Here is a 13,217-nt window from a genome sequence, read left to right as displayed (position 1 = left end):
GCGGACCCGCCATCGCAGCCGACGCTGCTTCCTGTGACTTATGCAGCAGCCCTCACGACAGCTACCACTTCACCACGACAGCCGACATCCACTGTTGGGTCGCGGCTCCATGCTCCAATACAGGGCGATGATGACACACCCATTCCACAAGCTACGGATTCAACTCCGATGCCGCCCCCGTCGACGGATAACAACATACAGGACGATAGCATGGCCGTCGACTCGCTTAGTGTGCCTACAGCTGCCTTTGTGCAGGAACGTCGTGAATCTTTGCTATCGTCTGACACAGAAGAACACACCAGGAAGCAACGCCCTCCGAAGCGACGGAAGCGGAGGCGTAGAGCAACTTCCGAACGGGATTCGACACAGCCTCCAGAGGATGACGATTCCACCTTCAATGACGACGCTACCACAGAGGCAGCCGCCATTTGCTGCAGTGTGGCACCATCGAACGATACTGACCAACCACATATATCTACAGTGGCACAATCGGATGCCGCGATGCAGGACAGATGCTGCCCACCACATTCTGGAGTGCAAGCACCAATGCCGTGTCCTAAGGAAGCTAGGGAAGCCGATCTTGCTTTCAGTTCCCCGACGTGGGCGGATGACCACGACGACGACGGAACCATGCAAGTTACGCCAACAGGACCCACGGCATTGGCGCCGGCTCTCTAGAACGGACTGCAGGTGAGGTTTGGGGGGACGCTGAGGTGTCAATAGTCAGAAGCGTCATAGGTAATTCCAGTCTTAATGGATAACTTAACACCTGCGGTTCGTCAACAAGCTTATCGTATCGCCACGCTTAACATCAACACGATACGAACGGCAGTGAAGATCCAGTTGCTGCGTGAGATGCTTCGTTCTTCGGATGTTGACATTGCCCTGTTGCAAGAAGTATATATAGCGGCTCTCCCCGTTTTCTACGGTTATGTGACATATGTGTCACCGGCGGACCGGAATGGCAGCGGTACGGCAATACTAGTGCGCGACGGAATTGCCATCGAAGAAGTGACTTACCTTCCGTCAGGAAGGGGGCTGGCGATCACAGCACTGGGCACGCGCATCATTAACATTTACGCTCCATCAGGAACAGACCAACGCCGCGAACGATCGCTGTTCTACTCGGAGGATATCGCCCCTCTCTTTATCCGCAGCTTCGAGCAATATATCTTCGGCGGCGATTTTGTCTGTGTGCTTCACCCCAAAGACCAAGTCCCAAACCGAGCGAGGTGGCGCAGTGGTTAGACACTGGACTCGCATTCGGGAGGACGACGGTTCAATCCCGCGTCCGGCCATCCTGATTTAGGTTTTCCGTGATTTCCCTAAATCACTCTAGGCAAATTTCGGGATGGATCCTCTGAAAGGGCACGGCCGACTTCCTTCCCCATCCTTCCCTAATCCGATGAGACCGATGACCACGCTGTCTGGTCTCCTTCCCCAACCAACCAACCAACCAAGTCCCACATTTCTCGACTTGTCAAGAACTTCGGCTCCTGGTTCGAGATCTGCTTCTCACCGACACGTGGGAGACAGTGCAAGGTGACCGTCCCGGGCCGACATACCTTACTAATCACTCAGCCAGTCGCCTAGACCGCATTTATGTCTCACGAGCTCTAGCACCGGGAGTATTGGACGCCGAACGTTGGCGGATATGGCGCAGCCGAGGACCCTGGAAGCTGAATGTGGCACATCTTCAAGCCCCGGAATGTCGTCAGATTATCGCCAACATACGGCTGGATTGCGAACGTCGTCTTCCCCGATACCCATCGACTCTAGCATGGTGGGTGGACTGTGCAAAACCAGCTTTTCGGCGTGTGCTAACACAATTCGGAAAAGATATCGCAGCTTGGCATCGTCACACATTGGACTTTTATTACACGATGCTTCGCGAACTCGACAGCCAACCACCATCTCCAAACCGACAAATGGAAGGCCGCCGAATTAAAGGTAAAATATGGTCTCTTACGAGGAAACGTTTGGAAGAGGTCGTAGTGCGATCGCGACGTCAAGACCGAGTGGAAGGAGAAAACCCGTCTATGCATCACATCGTGCTCGACAGCCGCCGACGCCGACAGCAGCTGATCACGGACCTCGTATTGCCAGGTGGTAGGGTCGTAATGACTCACGCGGCGGTTACAGAAGCCTTCGCAGATCACTATCGCCGGTTTTACGACGAGGTGAATACAGTGGACGAGGAAGCGGACGATCATGACACACTGCAGCACGTGTCGCACACCCTCGACAATGCAGCAGCGGTGACGCTTTTAGGTGGAATTACACGAGACGACATCGAGGACGCGCTTAACAAGGGAGCACTCAACAAATCTCCCGGGCCAGACGGACTGCCGCTCGAGTTTTATCGTACTTTCCGCGATCTCACGATGCCCCGATGGATCATCATGTACCAAGAACTGTTGACCCCCGGTTCCCACGTGCCACCTGCATACGTGGAAGGTCTCCTTATACCGATACACAAGCCTTCCAGAGGTCGGACGGTCGAGGACTACAGGCCAATTACAATGCTCAACTCGGACTATAAAATCTTCGCCCGACTACTTGCCAGCCGCATAAAGAAGGTTCTGCCCCTGCTCCTCTCAATGGAGCAAACGACACAGGGCGGAGTGACTAACATGCAAACGGCAACCAGTGAATGCAGGGATTTAATAGCCATCGCCACATCCTGTCGCCTTCGAGCTGCTCTGATCTCCATTGATTTCGACCACGCCTTCGACAGAGTTCACCACAAGTTCCTTCTGTCCGTTATGGCCCGCATGGGCTTCCCGCCTGACTTTATCGACATCTTTCAGCGACTTTTCCGTGGAGCTGCATCCCGTGTACTGGTTGTACGGATTGCGGGCCCTTTCCGATCCGACGGTCCGTTCGCCAAGGATGCCCACTCTCCATGATTCTTTACGCGATCGCACTCGAACCACTTGTCGGAGGGTTGAAAAACAGGATCTCGGGCATGTCATTGAGGGATCATACCTTTCACTGCAGAATATATGCTGATGACCTTCTATTACTTGTCCGATCTGATGACGAGGTACGCTCGGTGATACAATGGGTCAATCGCTATGGTTTGCCAGCGGGCAGCCTCATGAATGTGGCCAAGTCGGCAGCGATGCCCATTGGGAGAGGTCTACAGGAGGACGCTTTAGCCCCACTCCCACTAGTTAGCAAGATCCGGTTCTTGGGCATAACATTTACACAGGATGTGCGCCGCACGGCTGCCATGAACTATGCACGATTACTACAGGCAATACGCACAGAAGTTCGCCGGAACTTACTTCGACGGATGGACCTCCTACAGCGTGTGGAATACCTCAACCTTCACGTGGCGACTGAGATGATCCACATGGCCCAGGTCCTACCGATATCGACAGCGATGGCACACAGACTGCAAGCAGCGTTTGGATATTACCTTACCGCCGGACACCTATTCAAAGTCCGCTACGAAACACTCACCCTCCCTCCGCTTGATGACGGACTGGGACTTATAAATGTACGAGTGAGGGCTACAGCATTATACTTGTGCACAATGATGAAATTGTGGACCCACCAAGATGCTTCCCTTACGGGTCGTCTGTTAGAGGAATTGCTGCCGGCGTCTCTTCTGCCACCTGTCACAGTTGCACACATTACACCCTCACTCTCGCAACTCTCGGCATTTATTCTTGAGTATAGTTACGTGCACCCAGACCTTCCCAACACTCGCACTCCCAAGGCGAGAGACTTTTACAGACTGCTGCTAAGGTCCACCCCTCACAATGTGATTGAGAGGAGGAGCCCTACGACCCTATGGCCTGCAGTGTGGAGAGCGGTCTATAAGTCGTTCCTCCCCACGCGGGTACGAGCCGCGTGGTACCAGGAGGTGAACGGGAAGGTTGTAACACGACAAAGGCTGCACGCTATTGGGATGGCGGATTCCCCTCTGAACCCACGGTGCCACCTCATGGATACTGACGAACACCGTTTAACATGTGGATCGGCGTTAGAGGTATGGCTGCTAGTGCAGAAGATCCTCGCCTGCTACCTCCGTACCGCGCCTCGCACAATTGAGCCACGGCTCCTCCTTTGTCCAGAGGATACTTATTTCCCAACTGCGAAGACTCACGCTCTCACATGGTTTAAAGGCATGTCCATATACTATATCTTTCGAGATGATGAGAAGATGGTGCTTGATTGCTGGCAATTTCTCCAGGACAGTCATAGCACACTTGAGTGTACACCCCGATACCGACAACTATTTCCGAACTACTTGCGCAGTGTCTTCGATAACCGCCCTCACAGTTGGGGAGTACCTGGCAGAGGATGACCGCCTTCATGGGGCTCCACACGCTGCGAAATGTTGTACCAATTTTGAACATGGAATCTGTACGCAGATGGGCCATGCACATGGAATGACGTGCGGGATTTGGTTACATTTTTCTTTCTTTATTATCTATCATCACACTATTGGTTTCAAATTATATTTCATAGTTTAGAAGGAACTCTTGTTGTGTTGTTGCTACGGATGTACATTGTAATTTTGTTTGTCGTAACTGAAAGACGCCTTTTTCCATCTATATAAAAAAAAGAAAAAAAAAGGTTGGCAGAGGAAATCATTTACAATTTTAAAAAAATTAAAAAAAAACAAAAAAAGATGGTAGAGCACTTGTCCGCGAAAGGCAAGGTCCTGAATTCGAGTCTCGGTCGGGCACACAGTTTTAGTCTGCAAGTAAGTTTCAACTTCAAAGCAGGTGACTAACTTCTCATCTCACACCTTTTGATGAAATATTCCTTCAATCCTTAGATGCCTGAACCTTTTGTAGAGGATTTCTTAGAGAAGCTTCCTTCAAGCAGGGATACATATCAGCAGCGTTTAATCTAAAAAAATGTGCAGCTCTTAACACCAGTTACAACAGGAATTCTTCCATGAGTGGCCCCACTTCTCTCCACTATACTGTCGCGTACAAGGTTTTCCAACCTCCACTTCCTATACCTGTTGACATGCAAGCCATGCCTACTGAAAACTATCGACTCAGCTGGCGCCACACAAAGTAAGCTACAGCCTCCGTCAGCAGTTCCTTCTCAAGCCCTATGTCAACACACCTAGCTGGTCTATTAACACAAGGTCGACCACGACGGTGAAAAATGTGTGCATGATGCATATTTGAGCAACTTGATATAGCCGCTATCTCTCCCAACTATGTTATATTCGCTGTCACTGTCAAGGCAAGGCAAGGCCTGATCGTCTTTCGTGAAATTCCTACAGAATCACACTTCTGCATCCTCTTTTTGGACGCTGCACGTTACAGGGACATTTTTCGACCCCGAGGGAAGGAGGGTACCCCAAGCTTCAGTCCACTTCGCCGTCCTCTTTGACAAGGCCGTTCGCAAAATTGGTATTAATTTTTATTCAAACCTCATCCACTGGCTGGAATCAAACTCGGACTCGATTGTTTTGATTATCAGTCAATGTCACTATCTCTAGGCCACGGAGACCATTTGTCACTTTCCTATATGGATACTTTTAAGCAAAATATTGCATTTACACCGAATAACAAAAGAAACTGGTACACCTGCGTATTATCTTGTAGGGCACCGCGACTATGCTGAAGTGTTGCAAGACGACGTGGCATGGACTCGACTAATGTCTGAAATAGTGCCGGAGGGAACTGACACCTTCAATCCTGTAGGGCTTTCCATAAATCCGTAAGAGTACGAGGCGGAGAAGATATCTTTTGAACAGCACGTATGCAAGGTAACCGAGATATGCTCAATAATGTTCATGTCTGGGGAGTTTGGTTGCCAGCGGAAGTGTTTATACTCAGAAGAGTGTTCCTGGAGCTATTCTGGACGTGTAGGGTGTCGCTTTGTTCTGCTGGAATTACCCTACTCTGTCGGAATTCACAATGGACATGAATGGATGGAGGTGATCGAACAGGATGCTTATGTACGTATCACACTGTCAGAGTCGTATCTAGACGTACCTGGGGTCCCCTATCACAACAATTGCACACGCTCCACATCATGGCAGCGCCTCCACTAGCTTGAACAGTCCTCTGCTGACATGTCGGATCCGTGGATTCATTAGGTTGGCTCCGTATCCGTACACGTCCATCCGCCCGATTCAATTTGAAACGAGACCAGTCCGACCAAGCAACATGTTTCCAGTCATCAACAGTCTAAAGTCGCTGCTTATGGACCCAGGGGAGGCGTATAAAGCTTAGTGTCGTGCAGTCATAAAGGGTACACGAGCTGGCATTCGGCTCCGGAAACCCATATCGGTGACGTTTAGTTGCATGGTTCACATGCAGACACCTGTTGACGGCCCAGCATTGGTATCTGCAGAAATTTGCAGAAAGGTTGCACTTTTGTCACGTTGAACGATTCTCTTTAATTGTTGTTGGTCCCTTTCTTGCAGGAACTTTTCCACCGACGTCGTAGATTTCATGTTCCATCTGATTCCCGATATTCACGGTACACTCGTGAAATTGTTGCACGGGAAAATCCCCACTTCATGCCTACCTGGGAGATGCTGTGTCCTATCGTTCGTGTACCGGCTATAACACTACGGTCATACTCACATAAATATTGGTAATCTCCCATTGTAGCCGCAGTAGCCGATGTAACAACTACGCCAGGCACTTGTTGTCTTATTTAGGCGTTGTCGACAGCACCGCCATGTTCTGCCTGTTTAAATATCTCTGTATTTGAATACGTATGCCTATACCAGTTTCTTTGGTGCTTATGTGTAGTCAGCACTGTAATGGTACTGTAGGTACATTTTATAATATGACTGCAGAAATATTACCTTAGCTAAGGAACCTTTAATTTAAGTGTAAAAAATAGTTTTATTAATCGCGAAAAATATCCTTTCTTAATATGTTCATATTTTCCCATAGTTCCTACAGGTAGCATTTTGATGAGGGCAGTTTGTAGGTCATGATTTCATTAGTAATTATTTTAGTTATATTGAATTATCACAGCTGAGGAGGAAGTGAATGAGCAAACGGTATAAAGTGCCTATCATTAAATCCATATTTGCAAATTATTCCTTGTTGATTAATAGGTCTTACGTGTTGTGTCAAACTCCGCTTAACCGCTGTCACACGCTACGGAACTTTTATACGGCTCAAGGGCATTCATTTGTGAAATGCTCTTGCTTGGTGCCATTTCATTCTGCATTTATACCAATACCATTGCAAATCGTCAGCCCAGAAAAATCTGTAAGATTGCTGTACATTTAACTTAGATTGAACGTTTTAGAGTCGCTGATGATATAAGGACATAATGAAGATCAATTATTATATCAGCGTCTTTGGAGGTAATTTCCTGCTACGGATTTATAAGATGATGGAGATGTAATAAAAATTATGTTCATAATCAACACTTAGTAAATAGGCTAATATACATGACGCTTGCGCTCACTGAGATTTGTAAGGGTACATCATGTATCTAGGTATATAATATTGTAGAGTAACATGTATGTATCATTAATTCTTGTCTACTCTCATAGTTACTTTCATAATTTGAAACCTGAGGGTATAGTGCACCAAGTATTTTTCTTTGTTGTAGATACTTGAAAAAGTTGTACTTTGGGAAACGTGAATATAATGTAACATAACCAAACTGTAAAATCATCTTTCATGTTCAGTGGTTTTAACGGGTTGGAGAATAATAAATGAAATAATCTTTTTGTGTAATTTGTTGTACTGTTTTAATATTCTTTCCTGTGAATGTATGTTATTGTACCTATTAGGGTTGACTCTACAGGTTACGTATACTTTGTTAAGCAAAGAAAGTATCAGGCTTTCAGATGCTTTATTTGTCTTCGGGTGAATTATGGTGAAAGGCTGCATGCAGCTGAAAAAAGCATCTGATTATTGTTCGAAAACAAAGAGTGGCAAAGCGTTTGAAGGAAGGACTTTGCTGGAGAGCTAATGTGAGGGAAAAAATTGCTTATCAATATTAAAATTATGTATCCAGTGTAAATGGCAGTAATTGGACTCTAATAACTTAAACATTTCGAATTTTGTACAATAAAGTATTTTTATTTTACCCTCAAGTCGATAAAAACACTTCACATAATAACGATCTGAAATGAAAAACATTGAAAGCAAGGTATTAAAGAAGTTATTCCATTATTTGTTGCACTGTTTTCTAGAGACAGATACGAAGAGTTTCATCACGAAAAATATGTGATGGGTGCTCACTTCAGTTGAAAACATGAATCTGAAACTACAAGTATTTCCTCCTACCCTCGGACCTTCAACCTCGTGCTCGCGCTACCTATACACGATTCATTTAGGTTGAATCTTCTCCTCCCCAGCCTATCTTATGTTACAACCGCCGAATAATAATACACTTTTCGACATTGTGGCGTTATTCGTAGTATTATTTTAATTTTTCGAAACTAACATATTTAATGTGTTCACAGTTGATAGTTCCTAAGACGATGCTTCAGTGGGCAATCTTCACAATCTATTCTTCGTAAATCACGCTGAAGGGATGACTCGTGATAGATCCTTGTACACCGAGGGGACCTCGGCAACTGTGACGTCGTAACGCAGCACTCTTCATCTATCACCACGTCACTTGTAATACCAACTTCGTGGGTCTGCAGGATATTGCCCCACCCATATGCCAAGTGCTATCTCCGTCCCCGGAGTTATTAACTGAAACGCTCGTATGTGTTTACGCTGTCGCATTTCCCACCTGGGTCTTACACAAATGGGTGTTCTTGAGTACTGTGGACAACTGGTGATTCTGGTCTCGTAATAGCGTTAATTATGGTGTATTTCTATTCGGGCATGCAATTCTCCCTTTCCACGTTGCGTTTATATCTGATTACTAGATTCAGAATGTTTCAAGATGGTTTACCCGCCCGGATATTCATTTATTTATTCTTCTTAATTACTGTCTATTACCTGAAAAACTAAAAACAGCCATACAGATCACGTATCCTTAGATATTAAAAAATTACACATCAACTATCTATTTCTGATTTTTAATTTTTTTAAATGGTACTGCTACTTCTACTGCCATAAAACTACAATGCAACCATTAACTAGTTACCCAACTACAAATCTACGACAGGCACTACAGCATTTGTTCTCTATTTGTTCATTTAATTTAGTGCATTTGTTTTAGCTGATTTGTTTTGATGATTTAGATGCTACTGGATTCGCCCTCATACTACCCCGGTCAAGATATATTGTCTGCTGGATTTCACGAGCGTCGGGCAGCACGTCAGCAGAGTTTCCACTATAGCAAGTGATTCCACCCACCACTGTTATTCTTGAAGTCCACACTTCACGATCACTTGCACCAACGCAATATGGATTCTTAGGACACTATTTCATTCGGTGGTCGCCGACCTCAGATATCTTCTCTCCACCTATGTGGTCTAGCCTGGATGGTAGCACGGTTGAATGCCTCGTGAAGTCTTCCTTGGCCTTACTGGATACTGCGGCTGCTGTATCGTCCAAGAGGCGCCAGGTTATCTCGCTGCTTAGTGCTGGTTTGGGATCCAACTTCTTTAATACCTGACGTCCAATACCCGGCGTTTCTTCATAGAGCGCGCAGTCATACAAAGTGTGTTCTAGCGTGCCCTCACTGACGTAAGCGCAGCTGTCATTCACCTGTCTTCTGATTGTGTACAGAAACGTAGCATAAGACCCATGACCAATCACGCAATGTACTAATCTACTCGACGGGTTAAGAAATCTCAGTTATAATCCTTCCCCGATTTTAGGGAGAAATTCGTATGTTCTGTGTCTGAAGTGTCCCATGCATTTTGCCACAGTTGTAATATGCAATCTTTTATTAATTTCTTCGTATTGGCCTGAATTCCAAGCATCCTCCATACTTACATTTCAATATCTTTCTTTAACCAGTAAAAGGCTCCCCTCTACCTAGTTTCCAATTCCAGTGTGCATATTCCAAGAATTACTAACAAAGCGTCATTCGGGGTATTGAAGTAGGCGCCCATTAATCTTAGTAGTATTCCTCGATGAACACTTCTCACTAATGAGGCTAGCATCACTAGGTGAAATGTGTGGTGTCACCGCCAGACACCACACTTGCTAGGTGGTAGCTTTTAAATCGGCCGCGGTCCGCTAGTATACGACGGACCCGCGTGTCGCCACTGTCAGTAATTGCAGACCGAGCGCCACCACACGGCAGGTCTATAGAGACATCATGGCACTCGCCCCAGTTGTACAGCCGACGTTGCTAGCCATGGTTCACTGAGGATTACGCTCTCATTTGCCGAGACGATAGTTAGCATAGCCTTCAGCTACATTTGCTACGACCTAGCAAGGCGCCATTACCAGTATAGATATTGAGATTCTATTAATGTATCATCAAGAGCGATGTTCTACAAATGTGGATTAAAGTTAAGTATTCCAGAAGCTACGTACTTTTCGTTATAGCATTCATTACGTATCCTGTTTCAGACCTCACGCCAGCCTGCGTGAGTTTAGGCGCGTGCCTTTCGGCTTCCTCTCATTGTGTCTAGGCTGTCTTGTCTAGACACAACAAAATGTACGAGCCCAAACACACGCACCATACCCTACGACTGATTGGTGGTATACTTCGATTGTTTCCAACTGGAGTCGAAATCACCTAATTGCAATCGTTATAATTGTACTCACTACATTTGTGCCATATCTGCCTGGTTCCACTAACTGATGTACAAAGTTACGACGTTCGTCCAGAAATACCCATAAACCCGGGCCGCTGAAACATTTCACTTCAAGATCACTCCCCAAGCGCCGTAGAGTTGGTAGTATAACTAACGAACAAGTGAGGAACGGGAGGCGCCACGTCTTCTGAACCAATAATAGCACCGAACAAAAGCCGGTTCCGGCGTCGACGCTTCCACGTTGCCGGCTTCCGTGTAAACATTGTATGTTAGTGCGCGAACGCCTGCTGTTGTGTTGTGTTACCGCCTCGTCTACAGTTTTTGTTTGTCAAATAATGTCACCAAAACGATGTCGTTCACCAAGTGACAATCCGTCGCGACGTGGAGTGCCATTAAATAGTCAGGCTTTCGAAGTGCTACGGAAGACGCATGAGTTTTTCGAGGAAGAAGAAGAATTTGCTTCTGTCCATGGGCATGCATCGATTCCTGCCGATAAAGTTTTAGAGCATACCTCGAAAACTCAGTGACAGAACAGTTATAAGGAGAGGGGTGCTTTTTCAAGACTTACAAGTCAGTGAAGTAAACAGTGTGGAAGAAAGCCCCTGTGGAGGAAACGGTGTGTATTTAAGTACTCCGGGAAAGAAAAAAAAAGCAGCTCCGTCCTGTTACGGATACTGATTCTATCCAGTCAGATGCAATTTGTCGGCACATATACGGATACTATAAAAGGAAAGAATACCCCACAATAGCGAAGTTGCTAAATTCTTCAAACGAAAGTGAACTTTCCTCAGGGGGGAAAACGTCACTTACGATTATATTAAAAAGTATGGGCTGCCGTTTTAAAAAGTTAATGTCGTTGAAGGTCGTACCATTTTCTTAAAGAAAATTGTAGGAAAGGACATACACTCAGTCATATGGTTAGACGAAACCTGGGTCAACACTGTGAGAATCAGCTGAGGAATGCTGGACAGATGATACTTCGAATAGCAGCGGTCATCAGCCAACAGGAACAGGATCCCGATTAATTGTGGCCCATGCTGGATCTTCAAACGGCTTTGTGCCTGAAGGACTTTAGTTTTTTGATCGAAAGAAACCGATGGTTATCATGAGGATGTGGACCATCCACGGTTTCTACAGTGGTTTAAAATTTGCAGCTCCAGTTTAGTGTTCCGACGGTATTTGTGATGGACAATGCACCGTACCATTCCGTGATTTTAGACAAAAGTCCCGCCACAAGTGACCGTAAAGAAACCACGGTGCAGGTGCAGGTGAGAGACACTGCTGCGAACATGAGCGTGACAAATCTGCTGTTATACTCGCTCTTGAAACAAAATAAGCCTGTGACGCCAAAATACGTTGTAGATGAAATTGCAAGCGAACAAGGTCACTTGGTAATTAGGCTACCGCTTTATCACTGTCATTTTAATCCAACTGAATTGGTTTGGAGTGAAGTCCAGGCGTACGTTAGAAGTAAAAACAAGGCTTTTACTATAACAGAAGTGGAAAGACTGCTACGTGAAGGTGAAACGTCCGCTTAGAAAAATGATACATGACTGTGCTTAAACTGACACACAATATTTTTAGCGCAACGTAATCTGACTTTCAAAAATCCCTACAAATGAATGGCCCTGACTAACATTAACCTGTACCTTTCACAAATCACTTAACTCACAAAAATCTTCGTTACTCAAGCTACTGCAATACAGCGAGCGCCACTACTGCCAGCTAAATAAAAGATTCAAACTACAGAAGGCACTAACTACTGATAGGCATAGTTAGCAAATGAAAGATTTTAATAGAGAACAAACAATGTATTTACCTTAATAATCATTATATATATAGCAGTTCATGCCATCCTGTATTACAAATTTCAAAACTCCGCCATCTCTCTTCCCACATCCACCACTGCTGGCGGCTCACCTCCAACTGCGCAACGCTACGCGCTGCACAGCACAGCCAGTGATTTTCATACCGAGCGCTACCTAACGTTGCCAATAAGAAAACATAAAGAGCCTACTTACAAAGGAAAAATATAGGTCCATTCAATATAACGCTTTATGCTGTTCCATTAGTCCCGAGTTTACTTTCGAGACTTATTATATGTTTGTAGACAGGCATGCGGTGACGGCGTTGACGATACACACGTCGACGAGGCATAGTGCTTCAATGCTGTTGCAGATAGAGCTCACAGCAGAATGATTCCGCTGGCGTGCACTGCCCGCTTATATAGCGAGCGAACGACCTTGGTTACGTAACGGAGATGATAAGGGACTTAGCAGACAGAAAGGCAGCAGCGAGCGGGTGTTATCCCGGACGCGCATACCGTGTGTTCTAGTGTCCGCGCGTCCGCTGTTGCGCCGGCTTGGCGCCGAGCCAAGCGGGTTGCGTAACCAGCCGATGTAACTTTGTACTATCATTATTAATAAAGTGTGATCTGTAGCGTCAGCCATTAACGGGACAAGGGTACATCTCGATCCGGGAGCTCAAGGATGCAACAGATTGGAAAAACTAACAAACCATAGTGCCGCACTGCCCGCTTGGCGCCTAGCTGGCTGGTTACGCAACCCGCTTGGCTCGGCGCCAG

The sequence above is a fragment of the Schistocerca cancellata genome, unplaced genomic scaffold (assembly GCF_023864275.1).
Source record: "Schistocerca cancellata isolate TAMUIC-IGC-003103 unplaced genomic scaffold, iqSchCanc2.1 HiC_scaffold_718, whole genome shotgun sequence".
Lineage (NCBI taxonomy): Eukaryota > Metazoa > Arthropoda > Insecta > Orthoptera > Acrididae > Schistocerca > Schistocerca cancellata.
This window is presented reverse-complemented; position numbering follows the sequence as displayed.